The sequence below is a fragment of the Diplotaxodon limnothrissa genome, linkage group LG18 (assembly GCF_057381915.1).
Source record: "Diplotaxodon limnothrissa isolate DT_005_m linkage group LG18, D_limnothrissa_male_GT1.1, whole genome shotgun sequence".
Taxonomy (NCBI): domain Eukaryota; kingdom Metazoa; phylum Chordata; class Actinopteri; order Cichliformes; family Cichlidae; genus Diplotaxodon; species Diplotaxodon limnothrissa.
In genome coordinates, this window is record NC_140613.1 from 6958822 (window position 1) to 6976482 (window position 17661).

Below are 17661 nucleotides of genomic sequence, written 5' to 3' on the forward strand. Positions count from 1 at the left end.
GCTCTCCTACTCAGAGGCGCTGCTTACTGCCAGGCAAGGCAGACAACTGACTTCCTTCCAATCCAATCTGATTTGAAGCTGCTAAAATCATTTGTGTTGTCATGTTTTGTTTTGTTTTTTAGCTTTTTTTCTCAGTAGTTGTGATATCTGATATGGGTTTATTGTCTGCTTTACATTTACCTTGCGGCTGTTTTTGTAAACTCGCTCGTGCCTTGCTAACACAGCAGAACCATGTATAATTTTTTTTATTGGTTTACATATTAGTCAGCTGTAAAATTAGATTTGTTACAATGGTTTATCAGTCTGAATGATCACTGACAGGCTACTGAGTTGTTAAATTGTGATTTTTAATTAAGATTATTTAAATGTGAGAAGTCATTGAGGGCAAAATCTTGTTACTTGTACTGGTGAGTAATATTTTCAGTTGATACCAGCCATAAAAAATAGGAAAAAGAATCCAGGGAAAGAAAAAAATATACATACAATTAAGAATACATGATGGAAATTAAGACTGATCAAAAAAAATGTTTTTGAACCTAGCCTAACGTTCACTACTCAAAGAAAGATACCTATGTGGTATATATTTACACCTATTTGCTGTAGTGATCTGGTCATAGTCATGGATTTTATGGCTGTGGGTAGTTTTGTACTGAAACTGCAGTAATAATAGCCCATTTCATGGGGAGACGGCTCTGCATTCATGGCTGTCTAATCAATACTGTCTGTTAGGCGTCTGTGTTTGATGTGGGTTTGCGATTCTGTGATAACTGGTAGAATTAACTGGTGGCCTTGGACAGAAAATGTATTATTTTGTGTTTACAGGTTTTATACATTCAGAGTGGCTCTTCTTGATCCTGTATTTCTGATCAATAATACCAATCAAGTCCTGCACTTACACAGGAGTAAAGCCCTTTTTACACTGAAGCATCTTTTAGGGATATTTTTACATTATTTTGACCCACTGCAAAGAGCACAGCATCCATGCATCTTAATATTATGATTCAAATAATCAGTGAGGGGAACGTACTGTATGGGTGCTAAACTTGTGCTGTCATTTGATAGTTTCTGGACAGGTCACTTTTGTATAGCCTTATTTATGCTTATCATTCAAACAGCGTTTCATCCTGGAAACACTTAGCAGGTTCCTTTATCTTGTCATGAGAACAATTTGCTGACTAGAAAAGGTATCCAGTTTCTTTGGGACTGCAGAAATTCATTTGTGAAGTACCTTTGGTTTAATTCTTGTAAATTGCATGTTGTTCATAGTTTGCAGAAGAATGGATGTCTTGGACCTTTGTTTAAAGTGCCTGCAGCTTGTTCTATCGATGTACACACACACACAGTGACAGCTTCATGGGTCTTAGAAAAATGTATGAACTTAGACTTTTGATTTGTGTTGTCATCTTCTAGAGTAAACAAGAAGGATGTGCTTTGGATCCACCGAAGAATCCATCCATCCTTTTTCTGCTCCTTATCTGGGTTCGGATCATGGGGGCAGCCGTCCGAGCAGAGAAGCCCAGACTTCCCTCAGCCAAACCACCTCTTCCAGCTCATCCGGGGACACTGAAGCGTTCCCAAGCCAGTTGAAAGATGTAACCTCTGCAGCGAATCCTGTGAATTTATTTTTTCACTCTCTTGCTTGCACCGTACAGTTGGTGCAGCAATGCATTTGTGTAGGATTTCGTTTCTCACAGACTTGAGGCCCCTATTATGTGGAACTCCACACCAGCATCGGCTTGGCATGATGCATAATGCTGATGTACTTTTTTCCCGTGTCAGCTCCCATTGCTCCCCTTTTCTCTGCTCCTGGCACCTCCATTTCATCACTTCTTTCTGCGGCCTGTGTGTAGTAGGACAATTGATGAGGGGAAAGATGCTGCTGGTTGAGAAATATCACAAACTATGAGATCCACAATCTCCACAACATGCCTAAAAATGACCACAACTACTGTTGTAAACATCAGCACAGCTCGTACTTTAGTGTGAGACTTGGTATGTAATGTCTTCGTTAGTAAGAAGACTGTAAAACTGACGATGATTCAGACCTCTGGCTGAGAGGAAATAAACAGCTCAGACAACCACTCTTATGATGTGATAGACTATTAAGAAACTACAGTACAGTACCTGCTGGTGTTAAAGATACAGTGAAAATTACAAAAATCATATTAACATAGTTTTGTATTGCTATTAATTGTACATTTTTTATATTTTATTTCTCGCTTTTACTTATTTTGTTATACAGCGTTTTGTAACTTAATGTGAAAAATGCTCTATAAATAAAATTTTTCTTTTTTGTACATCAGCAATTATAAAATTAATTATTTGGAATTGATTATTAATTATAGAATTAATTCACATGTGAGAAGTGTGTTGTGTGAGTTTCCTTTGTTGGTAGATTTGGGATTTAAATAGTTCTTTGGGTTTCATTCCAATCCAATCCAATCTTATTTATAAAGCACTTTAAAATACCCAGCACAGGAACAAAGTGCTGTACAGAAAATAAGTTAAAACAATAGAATAACAGAAAACAGCAAAATAAATGAATAAAACACATAAAACATTTCATTGACCAATAGAGGAATTGGTGTTAGGTGAATGAACAGTGGGGGGGAAAATGTCTTATCACCTGCAGCCCAGTTTGCGTTCTAGTTGTTTCTCTGTTTCCTGTCTGTGATTCACGTGCTTCTTTGAAAGCACTTTGAGGAAGGAAACATAGAATGATTGTCCCAGTGAGACTTTGTGGTTGTTTTGGTCTTTTTACCTTCATTTTTATACGGACTATTGTGTGTGACGTAGTTGACACAGCCTTGAAAAGCTATTCATCAACATACAACACTTGATGTTTTGTTTTTTTTTTGCTAAAATTAGCGCAGCTTTTCAAGGCACCCTTTTGAGTGGGAAGTCTTCATGTTCCTCTGTGACAATGTTATCTCGTGGTGCCGTAAACAGCTTTGCGACTGCTCTATCTCGCTATTCCCATACACCAAACTTGGGTCATATAGTTGATTGAGATAAGCCTCGAGATTTAAGGAGTGGCACAGTCAGATTTTGGGATCATGAATTGTTTGTGTGTCTTTGATAATGTATCCTGATATTGAGCTAAATAGAAAATATTTTTCAATCACTTGATGCGACTGAGGTTTCTGATATGATGCAGTATTAGAACCACGAGGTGAGAGAGAACATATTTATTACAATTTTGCAGTATTAAGAGTGAGATGTTATGACAATAAACAACATTTTATCGTTTAAGTACAAGTAATCAGCAATGATTTACTTTATTAGAATCATTTAAATAAAATATTTGCGCTACTTTCTCACAAAATTATGACAAGGCCACCAAAACAACAGCAAACACATATACAAGCACACATACACCCATTACCCCTAGTAAAGAAAGCATAGGACCTTTATTGAGCTTCATTTTTCAACTTTCAGCAAACTCATTGAGGTCCTCCTTTAGCCTGCGGTGGGTCCTCATTGACCTGTTAGGGGCCTGCATGTAAATAAAGCATTAAATAGTTTGACAATGTGGAAAACTCCACGCATCACTGCACCATCAAACCAACAGGAGCTGCTCTGGAGAGCAATCAGTGCTGACTAAACACGTCATATTGATGGATCTATCAGCCACTGGCTGACGTCCCAGAAGCCCCTGGCTTTGTGGTTGGACCATATTGTCAGCTCAGTTTGAGATCCAGCACCATGAATCCTAATCCTTCTGTCATGCCCAAACACCTACTGACAGCTTTAATTACTGCCGCGAGAGAAAGAGGTTTTCGTACCAGGGTGGCCCAGGTCAACAAGAGCATGTTTTATTGTTCAGTTAGGAACATTTTCACTAACAGTGAATCATGTCTGTGGAAAAATTTCAGTAACACTTTATTAGGACTGTCTTATTGATGTTAATTGGTCAAAAGAAAAATTCTGTGGTTTCTTTTTGAGTTTTGGGCTGTCAGACAAAAATCTTGATGGTGTCTTGGGAACTTTTTCAAAGTATATGCTGACTATAATTTGTGACCAATATTGGTAATTAATAAAGCACTGGAATCCCTTATTGATGGTTTGGATATTGTAGTAGCACAACAGGCCCTTTGTGACACAAATAAAAATAGGAAATAAACTGAAATAGAGCACAAATAAGACATGTTCCTGCTTTTGGCCCGTGCAAAGTTCTGGACAGTTGAAATATGAGTCCAAAACATACACAGGTAGAGAAAGGTAATGCTTGTGAACTTTCATCCAGTAAAGGGTTTTACAGAGACAATGGATGATTTCATTTTTTAAATTAAATTAAAATAAATTTCAATATGAGACAAAGACAACCTAAAAAACCCAACAAGCTATCCAAACCTACCTGTCCTTATGTGAGAAAGTAATTACCTCCCTTAAGTTAACTGTTTATCATATTTCTTGCAAAGCGGAGTCCAGTTTTACTAGCCAATTTTGTCACACAGGTTCTGTTTATGATCTCAACAAACAACACATCATTGCCACGATCTAAAGAAACTCAAGAACAGATGAGAATCAAAGTCAATGACATCTGTCAGTCTAAAGATGGTTACGACACTATTTTTAAGGCTTTAGGACTTTAGAGGTGAGAGTCATTATCCACAAAGGGGGAGAACTTGGGACAGTAGTGAAGCTTTCCAGGGATGGTCATTTTTGGGAAAATATTCTATGGACCGATGAGACAACAGCTGACTTTTATAAGCTAAAGCAATAGTTTTAACCCATTTGAGGTTGTTTTATATTGATTTTTTTTCTTCTTTTCAGCAGGTAGACCTTCTAATTCTACACATGAAAAGCCCTTGTGGGGAAATTGGGGTCTCAGAGCTTTATTTAATCTTTATCTGGAAAACCTTTCTCTATGTGGGTCCCCAGACAACAGCCATCCATTAAATATACCTGCTTTATCCTGCAGAGAGAGGAGTAAAGCTTATCCCAGCTGATATCAGGCAAATAGTGGCACACGCCCATGTGTCAGTCCAATCAGAGCTAACACAAAGAGAAAGGCACCTCACACCTTGGACCAATTTAAGATTATCAGCTAACCTACCAACCATGTCTTGAACATGTGCATGGAAGCTGGATCACAAGAACATGAAGAAAAAACCCTGCAGAGAGGCCCCACTAAACCCCACAGTTTCTTATTTCACCTCAGTTGGATCAAAATTGCCTAAAATTGGTTGTGGTATCCACACATAAACTCTCTGCTTCCTTTGTCTTCCTTTTTTTCTGGCATTCTTAAACAATTATCAAGACTGCTTTATCCAACAGCCCTGTTTCTCCATTCCTTGATAAGGGATGAGTGCAGGTCTTTGATCTCAGACTCCAGACTATTTCCTGTCTCAAGAAGGCAAACACAGGAAGTGTTGGAACTGGGGGTTTTACAAGGTGGTAACAACGAGGGCAGAGTAAATCAGTGCCCAGTGACACCAGCTCCTACGAAGTCCGTGGGAAAGTTACTTGCAGAAAAGAAATGCTGAATGCAAACTCACCAAAATATAACAACAAAACTGAGATTAGTGTGATAGCATATAGAAAAATTCCAAATGAGAAATCACATAAAAAGCTTATCACCTGTGATCAGGAGGAATAAAATCCAATGAAATGGTAATCTGCAATGTATTTTAGTGTTTTGCAGGAATCAGCTTAATATTCAGACCACTGAACACTTATTTGCATTTTTTTCTGCAGGCATTTATCAAATCATAACTCGTATGGAGGCCAGAATTCTAGGTTTGTGAGGTTGATTATTAACAGTTTAATATATTCAGACAAAAGAGTGTGCTTGCTCACCAGTCCATATCTATTGGATTCTTGTTCATCCCATCCAACCAAAGAACTCAAAGTCAGTACATATTTTCTTTCTACATATAACTACATATTTTTCTACATAGCTACATATTTTTTCCTTTTAAACAGTTTGACCCAAGAGGTGGTCATACCTTTAAATCCGATTGTGGTTGTCATATTGCATGTATTTACGTAGGTAAGCCTATTGCGATGACCTTCTATATCAACATAACCTGTTACATTTTTACCAGACTGTTTTGTGTCAGCAGCCACGTGAGGTCAAATGCTTGCAAAAAAGCCCCTGATCTCAGAAGTCCCCATGTATCGGGCTCATGTACATGAAGTGAATCTCTACACAAACTGTGCATGTAAATGTATAGACCATGTGAGGAATTAGTGAAACCTTAACCCACTCTTTCCTTTCAAAAAGCAAGTGAACTGTGGGATTCAGGAAAAACATACACGTGAGTAGAACCACCATAAATGTTTGATTAAATCTCTCATTAACAGGGTCGTACGTGAACTGACTCATGCGGCTTCCCAGCTTACGATAACATAAAAATGTGAGGAGTTTAATTATTATACAAACCATTTCAAATCAAGGAATTTGATCAACGCTCTTTACAACAATAGTGTGCATTCAAAAAAGTCCTAAGCCATTACCAGCCACGCGTCAGCACTGGTTCCTCGTGACTTCTATGTCTAAAGAGCAAAGAAGGTCTTGTTTGTTAAAGCCCATCACGACACACAACATTGCCCAACTCCCTTGGCTTCATGCGCAGTGGCTGACAGGCAGCTAATGATTCTCAATGAGGGTTCCCTGCAAACAGCCTCATGAATTAGTCATCACCTTCCCTTGACCTGTGCTATGATACAATCTCTGCCAGCCTCGGAAGCCTCCTGAGAACCACAGAGGTTATGTAAGTTGAGAGATAGTAGACTGGAGGGATAGTGTGCAGAAGCAGCCAACGTCTTGCAGTCGAGAGCTGCACAGCTGTGATGGATGGTGGCAATTTGTTGTTAACGTGCAGGTTGTGTTGCCATGCAAATATGTACGCCCTAGAAATAAGTAATGGACATCGGATTTGCCAGTGAAAAAAAGGTCAGTGTATTTTATGTAAAATTAGACACAGGCAGTGTATGGAGGTCTGAGACCCCACGTTAATTGTCCAACAGTTGTGCAATAACACAGCACAAGTCACCCTCCGTACACCAGGATTCATCAAATCCATTCATAGTGGAAATGTAGGTAATTATAGCTACAAGTTGAATGTGAGGAAGTGCAATGTAACTAATATATCTAACCATGACATGTTACTCTTTGTACTCAGGTCCTTAAGAATACTACAGGCAAAAGTCCAACAGACAAGTATTTTAGGCAAAATATTCTCTAAACTAGGGTAGACAACATGTTTTTGGTGTCATTAGACATAAAATCAATAATAACCTTTCAGCACATTGTAATTCATGTGACGGAGAGGTAACCGGACACCTTTACTTCCTCCAGCCTCTGTTTTCAGGCTTTAGAAAATCAAGCCCATGAGGACTTATTGAGGTTTATCAAAGATCTGTTCAGGTACTATACAGAGAAAAAAATATTGATAATACAACATGATACATTTACTGAAGAATGTATCAATGCATTTATAGGTAACACTGAAATAATAAAGGTTGTCAGTGAAATCGGTGCGATGCTGAATGTTCAGTATAAATTGTTGCTTGATCAGAGTGGCTTATTTTCATGGTTGCACCAGAGCTCTTCCCCGTCTTTCAGCTCAATTACTAAAACAATAGGCCATGCTAATGGAAAAATACTCACTAATTCATTGGCCTCCTGTGTTTTATGATGCCTGCAATAATGACTGCACATTATAATGTTACCAAAGGCTCCTAATGAACAAAATATAAAGCAAAGGGGTCCATGGAGCACAACATAAAATGTAATTACAATGTGCTACCATGAAAAATGACACTCGTGAAACCAAAATGGTGAACTGGCGTACGTTTTTTGCCCCAGAAAGCACAAAATAATTTTATAGTAATTAAATGATTTCCCCGGTGCTTTAAAATAATAATCATGATCTGTTCATAAATATAAATGTCTCTGTGGTGAATAAAATTACTTGCAAAATAGCCAGAAATTAATTATTTAACATTTGTTGTTGCTCAAAGCTAGTATAACTAACTATGAGCATTTGAAAAGAAAAAAGTGCCACCTAAGGAGAAGTAGAAAATACAATTGTAGATTCATGAAATGATATGTTTTTTTTAATCAGCAAGTAACTAAAATGTTAAAGAGGTGCTCGTACTCAAATCAGTACTTTAACTTTTCTGTTTTGTTTTGCTGCAGATGTACTTAGAGGCCTGGAAATGGCATTGTTTAGTTTAATATTATGTTGTCACAACAAGTAATATGTCAGGGTTATGCTTCAGTCATAGACTGAACTCCATGGACGTAACCACTGCGATGTCTCCCACTGGTTGTGGACATCGAGGCTTTTTGAAACAAGATTTGACCTTACTTGGTAAATATGGTAGAGCTGGTCAAGCAATGCTTTTACTAGAAAGCTAGCTTGGTTAGCAGGATGCATCCTGTAGTCGGTGATATTAAGTGGCATGTTGCATCTTTCAGTAAACATGAACATTCAACAAGGAATTCTTATAATTGAGACCACAAAGATATTAGGAACCTGTTTAATAAGGTTTTAAATCAGGCCAAAGTATTCTCATTAGTCCTTTATGCAGTTGTCATGTGCTAACAATTAGAAACAAAGCAGGCTGTGCCCATTTATAAAATGTCTGTGGTTTCTGAAATTGTGGTTGATTTCCTTTCTTTCTAATGGAATAACATTAGAATAATTTGGGAAATATACATTGGGTTCTTTCTAAGAGTGTGCGATAAGTAATGATTGTAGAAACTCCACCATTCAGTGAGTGCTCAGCCTAAGTTATGTCAAGGAAAAGATTTGAGTCACAAAATTATTTTTTTTAAATTATACGTATAGTATTATAGTCACTGAGACAAGTAGGAGTCTTACATATTCTGGGGGTCCCCTAGGCTGATGCAAAATGGTGACCATAAAAATGGCGGACTGATCACAGTTGTGCACAAGCCATGTCACGATTTCAAATCAAAGTGTGAAGTAATTTCTCGACTGAAAAGTGGGTAAAATGGTGAGACATTTATCACAGATTGTGAGATACCCAACTGAGCATTCATGCAATCACTGCATTCTCACATTCGCAAAGGGTCATATGGGACGTAGGACCGCTGGGGCTTGAGAGAGCATCATGGCCTGCTGTGCCTGCGAAGTCACACAAGAGTCACAATCTGTGCTTCTTCTGGTTTGCAAGGCGTCAGTAGGCCAGGACAGATGGGAGAGTGAGCGGTGTCATCTGGTCACACCGTGGCAAGAAGGGCATCGGGGCGACCTTTGTGTAATTAGATAGATGCCTTCTGCGGGTTGGTTGGTGAGCTCACACTGAAACCTGTAGCTGTGAGCCAGTGATGCTGGGCTTTGCATTAAAACACTAGACAGGGAGCTCGGCTTTAATAAAATGCCGTCACCTGACTCTTTCACCTAAGTGCTCCACAAAAGCATTCACCTTGCAGAGAGTTTGTGTGGCTACGAGACCCAATTCAGCTTTTAATATACTCTATGTACAGACTGCAAGAGTGGAAATCCTGGAACACGTATTAAATATGAACACTTGAGACAATTAAAAGCCTTAGAATAAAATATATAAAATCTACCTTATTAATGCACACATGCACAAAAACACTTCTTGTACTTACTTCTTGTACATACTTTCTTGTAGTACACTGCTGCAAATATAAACTTTATGAGCTTCTGGCCACACATAACACAAAATTCTTGAACAATAAATTTAACATCCATAAATGGCAACAAAATGCCATAACACATGAAGGCCCATCAATAAACTCCAGTCAGGGCTTTAAGCTCGTATACGCTTCCCCAAAGTTGGATAAAAGGGGAGGGTCATGTCACAAAGGACATCTGGTGTAAAATATTTGCTAAATGAATGATTCCATGCCAGATCAGGAGATCAGACCTTGGATGATTCGCTGCAGGGAACCTGAAAAGGAGCAGCTGTAAGAAGGAGGACCCAAGATGGCGATATCTGTGGTATTCTCACTGTTTTGACTGGTATGAGTACACCACTCGAGTGCACTTGGTACACTTCATGTCAGTGAGTTCATTTATGCACTCAAAATATCAAGTTTAAGCACAGAACTATGCGATTTGAGACACGACACCCAACAATTCATGCAAGTTTTATTATCATTAATATCTGAAAGACTTAACAACCAGTTGCAGTTGCTTCTATCATCAGCTGAAGACCATAACTTACCAGCAGCTAGCGCTTGCTCTTTATTTACCTGCACTCGAGCAAAATATGAACTTTCCTCTTTACAAAAATGTGCTAAAAGGAAGAAAAAGCCAAAAATTCACATTGTGACTAAAATATGGCCTCAAAATAGCTATAAGGGGCGTCTGTAGAGTACCTTGCGGGTTTTGAGTATGCTTTATAATTGGCTGCACATCTTGTTTTTTACTATAGTCTCTTAGGCTACGTTCACACTGCAGGCGAAAGCGCATCAAATCCGATTTTTTTGACCCTATGCGACCCATATCCGATCATGCTATGACAGTGTGAACGGCGCAAATCCAATATTTTCAAATCCGATCTGGGTCACTTTCGTATGTGGTACTGAATCCGATACATATCCGATGTTTTAGAAAGCGACTGCTGTTTGAACGGTCAAGTCGCATTAAATCCGCCTTTTACGTCACCGACACAAGACTGAAGCCAATTATCAGCGCCCGAGAAGACATCGCGAACGCTTCCTAGCCATCCAGTGTAGATGTCAGTGAAACTGTTGGGAAGACAACGTAAACATTTTATTTGTACTGTATAATCTGCAGATTCTGACAGAAATCTGCAGCTATCCTTTGAAGCACTGCTCCTCTCTTAAACAGCAATAAGGATCATTATTAGGTTATTTACATTATTATGTAAATAACAAAATAACTTAAAGCAAAAATTGGGAAACGTAAAGTCCGAAGTCTTTATATTAACGGCCATCAGTCAAACAATACTGTTTGTTCTTGGTCTAAACAGAGCGCGTTGTGTGTGACATCTTCTTTTGCGCATGCGGGCCGCTTTGAGCGTTCACACTAGAGCGCGTTTGCTGTCGCATTTTATTTGTAGTGTGAACGAGGAGACAAAAAAATCGGATTTGATCAAAAAATCGGAATTGAGCATTAAGACCTGCAGTGTGAACGTAGCCTTACTCTTGGTGATGCTACTTTCATGGTTGAGTGTGCTGTAATATGTTAATGATACCTATGTGTGTGCCTCCCAGTACTGAAAACAGCGCTGAGGTGCAGCTGGATGTAGTTGTGATTGTATCGTTGTTTTTAATTGTCTGCACCTGCTGCAGCGTGCTGTTGAGATGAAAACAGTCTTGCTGTGCTGCTTGTTGCTGATGTTTCTTTAATGGAGTTCTAAACTTTGGGATACATTTATTTAAAAAAGGGACGAAGGTAGGTTTGTTTATAGATTGTGTACAGTAGCTTGGGCTCTTGGATGTTAAACTTTACTTCCACCAGGGACCAATTATAGCGGTATGTGTTGCATGGCCAGTTTTAATTTTGAACTTTGAATTGGATCCATATTAATTTCAGACACGACAGTCTGCGTGTTCTTCTTTAATCACACTGTGACCGAAAATGAACTTGCATAAGGTTTCTCGAAAGACTTTATCTCATTTTCTTCTTCCCTTTATTGAGTCTCCTTGTCTGATTTGGGATAAGGTGGGTGCAGTTGGTGCAGAGGGACCATCCAGTAGATTTGATTAAACCAGATGGAATGAATGAATGGCTGGAGGAAAACGTGGGGAGGGGGTGAGGAAAAGTGAGGGACTGGAGAAGGGGCAGAGCAAAAGACAGTGAGATGAGGAGGGGAGGATGAGGGTTACAGCACTGCATTATGCATTGTGGATCATAAGCCTGGGTGGCTTGCTTTATAGGCTGGTGTCAAGGGTGCCACTCCTGCTTCACACTCTGTGGTGATCGGCCTGTTGCCATGGCAGCAGCAAAGCAACTCATTAGCAAATATTACCCTTGGTCCACGGAGAGAGAGCGAGAACCGGGTGCTGACTTTGACCGACAGCAGACATCAAATAATAGGTTTAATACTGACTGAGAGGAACCTGATAAACTCTGCTGGATTGAGGAGAGTGCATTGGTCATTTGCATATTAAGTGACTGGATTTGTGAGATGCTCTTCTTACTGAAATCCATCCGCAGTTATGAAGCCTCTGTACTACTAGACCTTCTTTTGGGAATATATTAAATGTCCACATTTTCATTTTGGCAGCAAACTGCTTCAAATTCATCACTGTGGTTGTTGCATGCAGGCTGGGAAAGTGTTTCATTTCTGCAGTCAGTTTGAATGCAATGGGTAAAGCTCCTTCTTACTATTTGCAAATAATATCAAGACTGAAGAACAAAGTTTGCACAGCATATCTTCCAAAACATAAATGTACATAGCTGCTGCTAAATAAACATGCTGTAACATGACCCTACATTGTTTTCTAACTAGAAGTAGTTTGGTAACAATGTTACCAATGCTTGGAAGCGTTCCAAATCCCTTTATTTTCTGACCTCAGCACACTTTACTATGTGCTATGTGGAAATTTATGGTCAAGGATGTTGTTGTAACTTTTACAAAGTTAAAAAAGAGTACTACATGAGAAGTGTAATATTCTTCAGTAAACATCACTCTAAATTGCTATGGATTTTTTAGGTTCACAAATCTTCTGATACATTTGGAGGCAGCCCCTAAAAAGTCCCACTAACACTTGGGGAATTGATGTGGATTTATGTTCCTGGCTATTGCAGAATATGTGAAATGGGGACCTAAATGCAGACTTTCAGACTGGCAGACATATTCAAAAAAACATCCATTTATTATAGATGGTAGCAGAGAGTATAAAGTTGCAAAGTTTTCTTAGATTCCAAGAACAGCTGAGAGTGCGCAAGGATGGCAACAGACGCTGAGACAAAGAACTGAATGGAATAGTATATATACACTACATGTACACAGAATGGCAGTCAGGGAAGTGGATAGAGCAGGGGGGGGAAAGGCACAGGTGCAATCAAGACAAAGAAAATGGAAGGGAAGTCAAATCAGACTGAAAGACACTAAAGACCTCTTCTGCATCTCTTAATCGGGGTCGCAGGGGAAATGGAGCCTATCCCAGCTAACATAGGGGGAGAGGTGGGGTACAGCCTGGAGGGTCTGTCGCAGAGCAAACACAGAGACTGACAACCAATCGTACTCACATTCACACCTATAGGCAATTTAGAATCAACATTTAACCCAACCACAGTAACTGCATGTTTTTGGAGATGGAGAGAACCCATGCACACATGGGAAGCACATGCAAACTACAAATAAATAAGTATTATAATGCAATGAGTAAATACCACAATAAAACAAAAGGCAAAATGCAGTCACATAAATTAACTTAATTAAGTGTGACCCATCACTAGAGACTACTGGACCCTTTGGGAAGATTAATAAATATGGACACGATGAAATAAATACTAAATATCTTGAGCACCAAATGTGAGCTTGTGTGATTAACTAGAAGGTACTCAGACTGAATTTTAGTTTGCTCTTTTGTCAGTGTAATATCTACTTAAATATAAGTTGAGTTGATGAGCTGATTGCAATATATTTAAACAGGAATTTTCACTGACCAAGAACATACCCCACGTAGGACTCAAATTAAAAAAAAATATTTTTTTGGCTGCTTTGCTGCTTTCAGGAAAATTTCAAAAGTCCAGAGTTCACTCGAGTGCCCACATACCATAGCCTTAAAACTTTCATTTCAGACAAGCCAAAACACATAAATTAAAGCTTTTTTTTTTTTTTTTTTTGCTCTACAGATATGATTGACAGCTTATACAGTCCTGCACTCCTCTGCAGCACTGCAGTGTGGGAAATGGCAGTGAATCTTCAATAACAGGTGATCACGGCTGAGCAAACAACATCAAACCATAACAGCAGAGTGCCAGAACATCCAGAACAGCCATCCTTTCAGTCTCGCAATCACACTTCAGTACGTACAGCTCGAAAAAGAGCCTCGCCCAGGGTGTGTGTGATCATGGTAATGGAAAATAGTGTATAATCGAGAAGAGCGCTGGTGAGCTAATGAAAAGGGTAGCGGGGTGACATTTTCAGAGTGATGTCTGAAGTAGAATGACATTTACAGAGAAGAAGCCCCAAAGACAGTCTTTTTTTAAAGGGCCTGTATATTATATGGGAGCAGCACAGGAGAACGTGAAATGTGAAGCTGATTTCCACATGACTCATGCGTGCTGGTGTCAGTTTTTATCTTCAGGTAGTATCATTTGGCTGGATACTGGTGCACAGATGGAAGATGTGTGAAAAAAAATTCCCTTTCAAACTGTCAAGCATTAATTTGAGACAAAAAACTAACAGGTTGTTGCAGAACATTAAAAATTAACAGAGTGCATTAGCGATTAAAAAAGGTCATTTCGTCTAAAGAATCTTTTTGGATGATTGCGATTCTTATTCATCGAATGGCAACAAATGATCACCAAGACATCTGTTCCAGGTGAGGTAACCCAGCAGGTTCCTTTTAAAACAGCTGTGTTAACACATAATTGACAAGTTTCACAGCCTGACAGTAATGTCTGGCAGTGCAAAGGAGGATTTCTCATAATGAGATGGTGCAAGATGGATAGCCAAGGCAGGAGAAACGTGAAAGGTTTGTGAGACATTAGGTCATGGCTGTGAGAAAGATGACTGTACGGTGAAATCTGGTTGAAAAAAACAAAACAAAAAAACCCAGCCTGAGCTCTTTGACGGACTTGAAAGAAAAAATACCACAATTCTGCTGCGAGACCTCAGTCCTGCTAGAAACCCTCCCTCAACAAAAAAACATCAACAATATTGATGCCTTAGTAATTTTAAGTGTGTTTGAGCTAATGGAAATCTTAACTTCGTTAGTATTTCAGGTTAAGTAAGCATGTCAGTGTTAAATAACCGTGCCGCACACAATCCCACGTAATCTCAAGCGGTCCAAAACTGCATATGCATGATGTCCTTTGGTGTCAGTGCCTTGATGCAGGAGTCACTGCACTTCCAGATGGCAAGCGATTTCATAAAAGTCCATATATGAGTAGTGGAGGGGTGGTGGTTGCTAGGATACAAAACCTGCCACCTTGACAAAATCTAAGAGTTTGATGTTATGAAAGCTGTGTACAACTTCCTGAATATTAGTGTGTATGTCCAATTAGCTAGTGGCCAAGCAACTGAATGAGTCTCGAACTGTCGAGCATGAACACACAGCATGAGTGACACAGCTGTTACTAAGTTGCTAATGCAAACCGACGTATAGGAACATACGTATCCACATGTGAATTTTCAAATTGCACTTGAACATAACAGGCACAGATTTAAAAACAAAAGCCAGCAAAAATGTTTTATATTTAATAATAGTAGAAAAGATGGGATGGGGATAAGAATGAAAAAGGTGTATACACATTTGAGTCACATATACATTTAGATCAGCTGGACACTGGTGTAATTTTTATGTACACTAAAAAACTAAAATTAGGGAAACTATAAAAAAATGCAAAGCAGTGCATTTCTTTATTTAACCTCGAGCTTCACTTCGAAACTCTAACTTGACTGAGTTTTGGTACACAGCGAAAAGAACTAATTACTTCAGTTTGCAAAAATACTTAGACCTACTGTGCCATGATGGCGTGGAAGAAATACTGATGGGTTCTTGATTGTGTAATCAATAGTCCCATTAAAGATGTTTAAAAAAACAATTTTTCTTTCAAAATTTTGCTTAAATCTGACATCATCTTATTAGAAACACAACTCATAACTCGTGTTAAATGTTAACATCAAGTTTCTTTGCAAGAGTTACAATCAGAAGGTTTCCAGATGTTTCCTTGCACGGACCTGTGGATTGTACTAAAACGATGATTCACTGGGAGAATAGTCCATTGTGTCTGAACTGCACAAAAGGCTGAAAATCAATGCAATTTGTGCTTTTTAGTGGTGTAATCATTATTTAAGCTCATATGGAGTTTTGGCTACCATATAATGTCAACTTGCTTGTTTATCTTTTAGGTAATAGATTTGTTCTTATGTGTAGAAGTGCAAAGGAAATACCATTCTCATATTAAAAAGGCACAGTCTATGTCTTCTACAGAGGTCCCATCGTCCTGATACCGTTATCCAGTTCAGTTTTAACTGTAAAAAGTTTGCCTTTTCTTCTATATGAAAACTAAATATATTCAGAGGGGTATAATTTTTTAAAGACATAAGAGACTTCTAAGGACACAGCAAAAGTGCAGCTTACAGTAAAAACTTCACATGGCATTAAAAGTCTAACAATTTTCCGTCTGGTTCAAACACATCATCCAATGTAACTAAACAGCATGAAATCTTTGCACAGAAACATGAGCCATTTTCTCACAGAGGGCATGCCCACTGAGAGAGGATCGGGTCATTTGAGAGACACAGATCAAGGAAGAGAACGTTCCCCTGCCACATGGGGGACTTAATCAGGACAGTTTTTTGAGACTGTGATTCTTCTCTTGAGAATGGAGATTCGTAGGGTTTGAACCTTTGATGTCTCTGCCAGTTGTATGGCTGCATGTTTTCCTTGGCAATCAATGAGCTAATAAGCATGTAATGACAATGGCCTGATGGTTGGATATGCAACAGATGTTTTCTTAATTCGCTGTTTGCTTAAGTTGAATGCCGGGCTAGAACATGAACATTAGCTGGTAAAGCAGTACAGTATAAACAGTATAAACAGATAATGAATAGGAGATATGGTTCAAATCTTATTTAAACACATCCTTACACTTGCATCTAAGTGCATTATGTTTAGTAATACTACTAAATTGTGTTTTTAAGGCAAAGTCTTGACATTGTCACAGACAAAGATGTAATTGTTATTGACATGAAAACATAACATAGGTGTACCCTCAACATTTGACTGCATTCCCTAGTCTACGTGAACATTACCATTGGCCTGGCTGCTAATGCACCTACAATAAAACAGTTTTAAGACGTCTGCCTATAACATCAGTGAGCTAAAACTGTGGATCGATTGTACAGCTTACATAAAGCAATATAAATATGATATATGTGATAAATCTATATGTGATAAAATGGCAAAAATGGCTGTTCAGAAACACCAAACAAAAGAATAGAAAAATACAAACATATATTTGTTGTTCTTCTTCCTTCTTGCAAGTTACATCTTGACTGTATAAAACAAAGAAAGCAATTTCAGGGACTAGTAGTGTCACTGTCTGATGAACACTTACACATATGCAACATGTACATGTAACGTGCATGTTTCTACGTGTAATTTAAATAATTTGTAAGGATTTGACAATATAAAAAATAATCCCCAAAACCGATAATCCTGGTACCTGAGGCAGCTCATATAGTAAATCTAATTCAGATTGATTAATGTGTCTGAGAGTTATGGAACAGACTTATATACATAATGAAAGCAGCTAATTTCTAGCCTCAATTTTGAGCATCTTCTAGAAACTACTTCAATATACGACCAATTGAGACGAGCAAAAATCAAGATCAAGACATGTAGAGTTAGCTGAGCAAATGTCTTTTTAACATCTGGTTAGGATGCATGTGAACCCCTGTAAATATCCAACCTCTACAGGTGACATAAGGAGGCTAAATGTAGACTAAATGGTATCATACAGCATGTTTTTGTTTCCTAACCTGATTCGTTCATTCAACAAA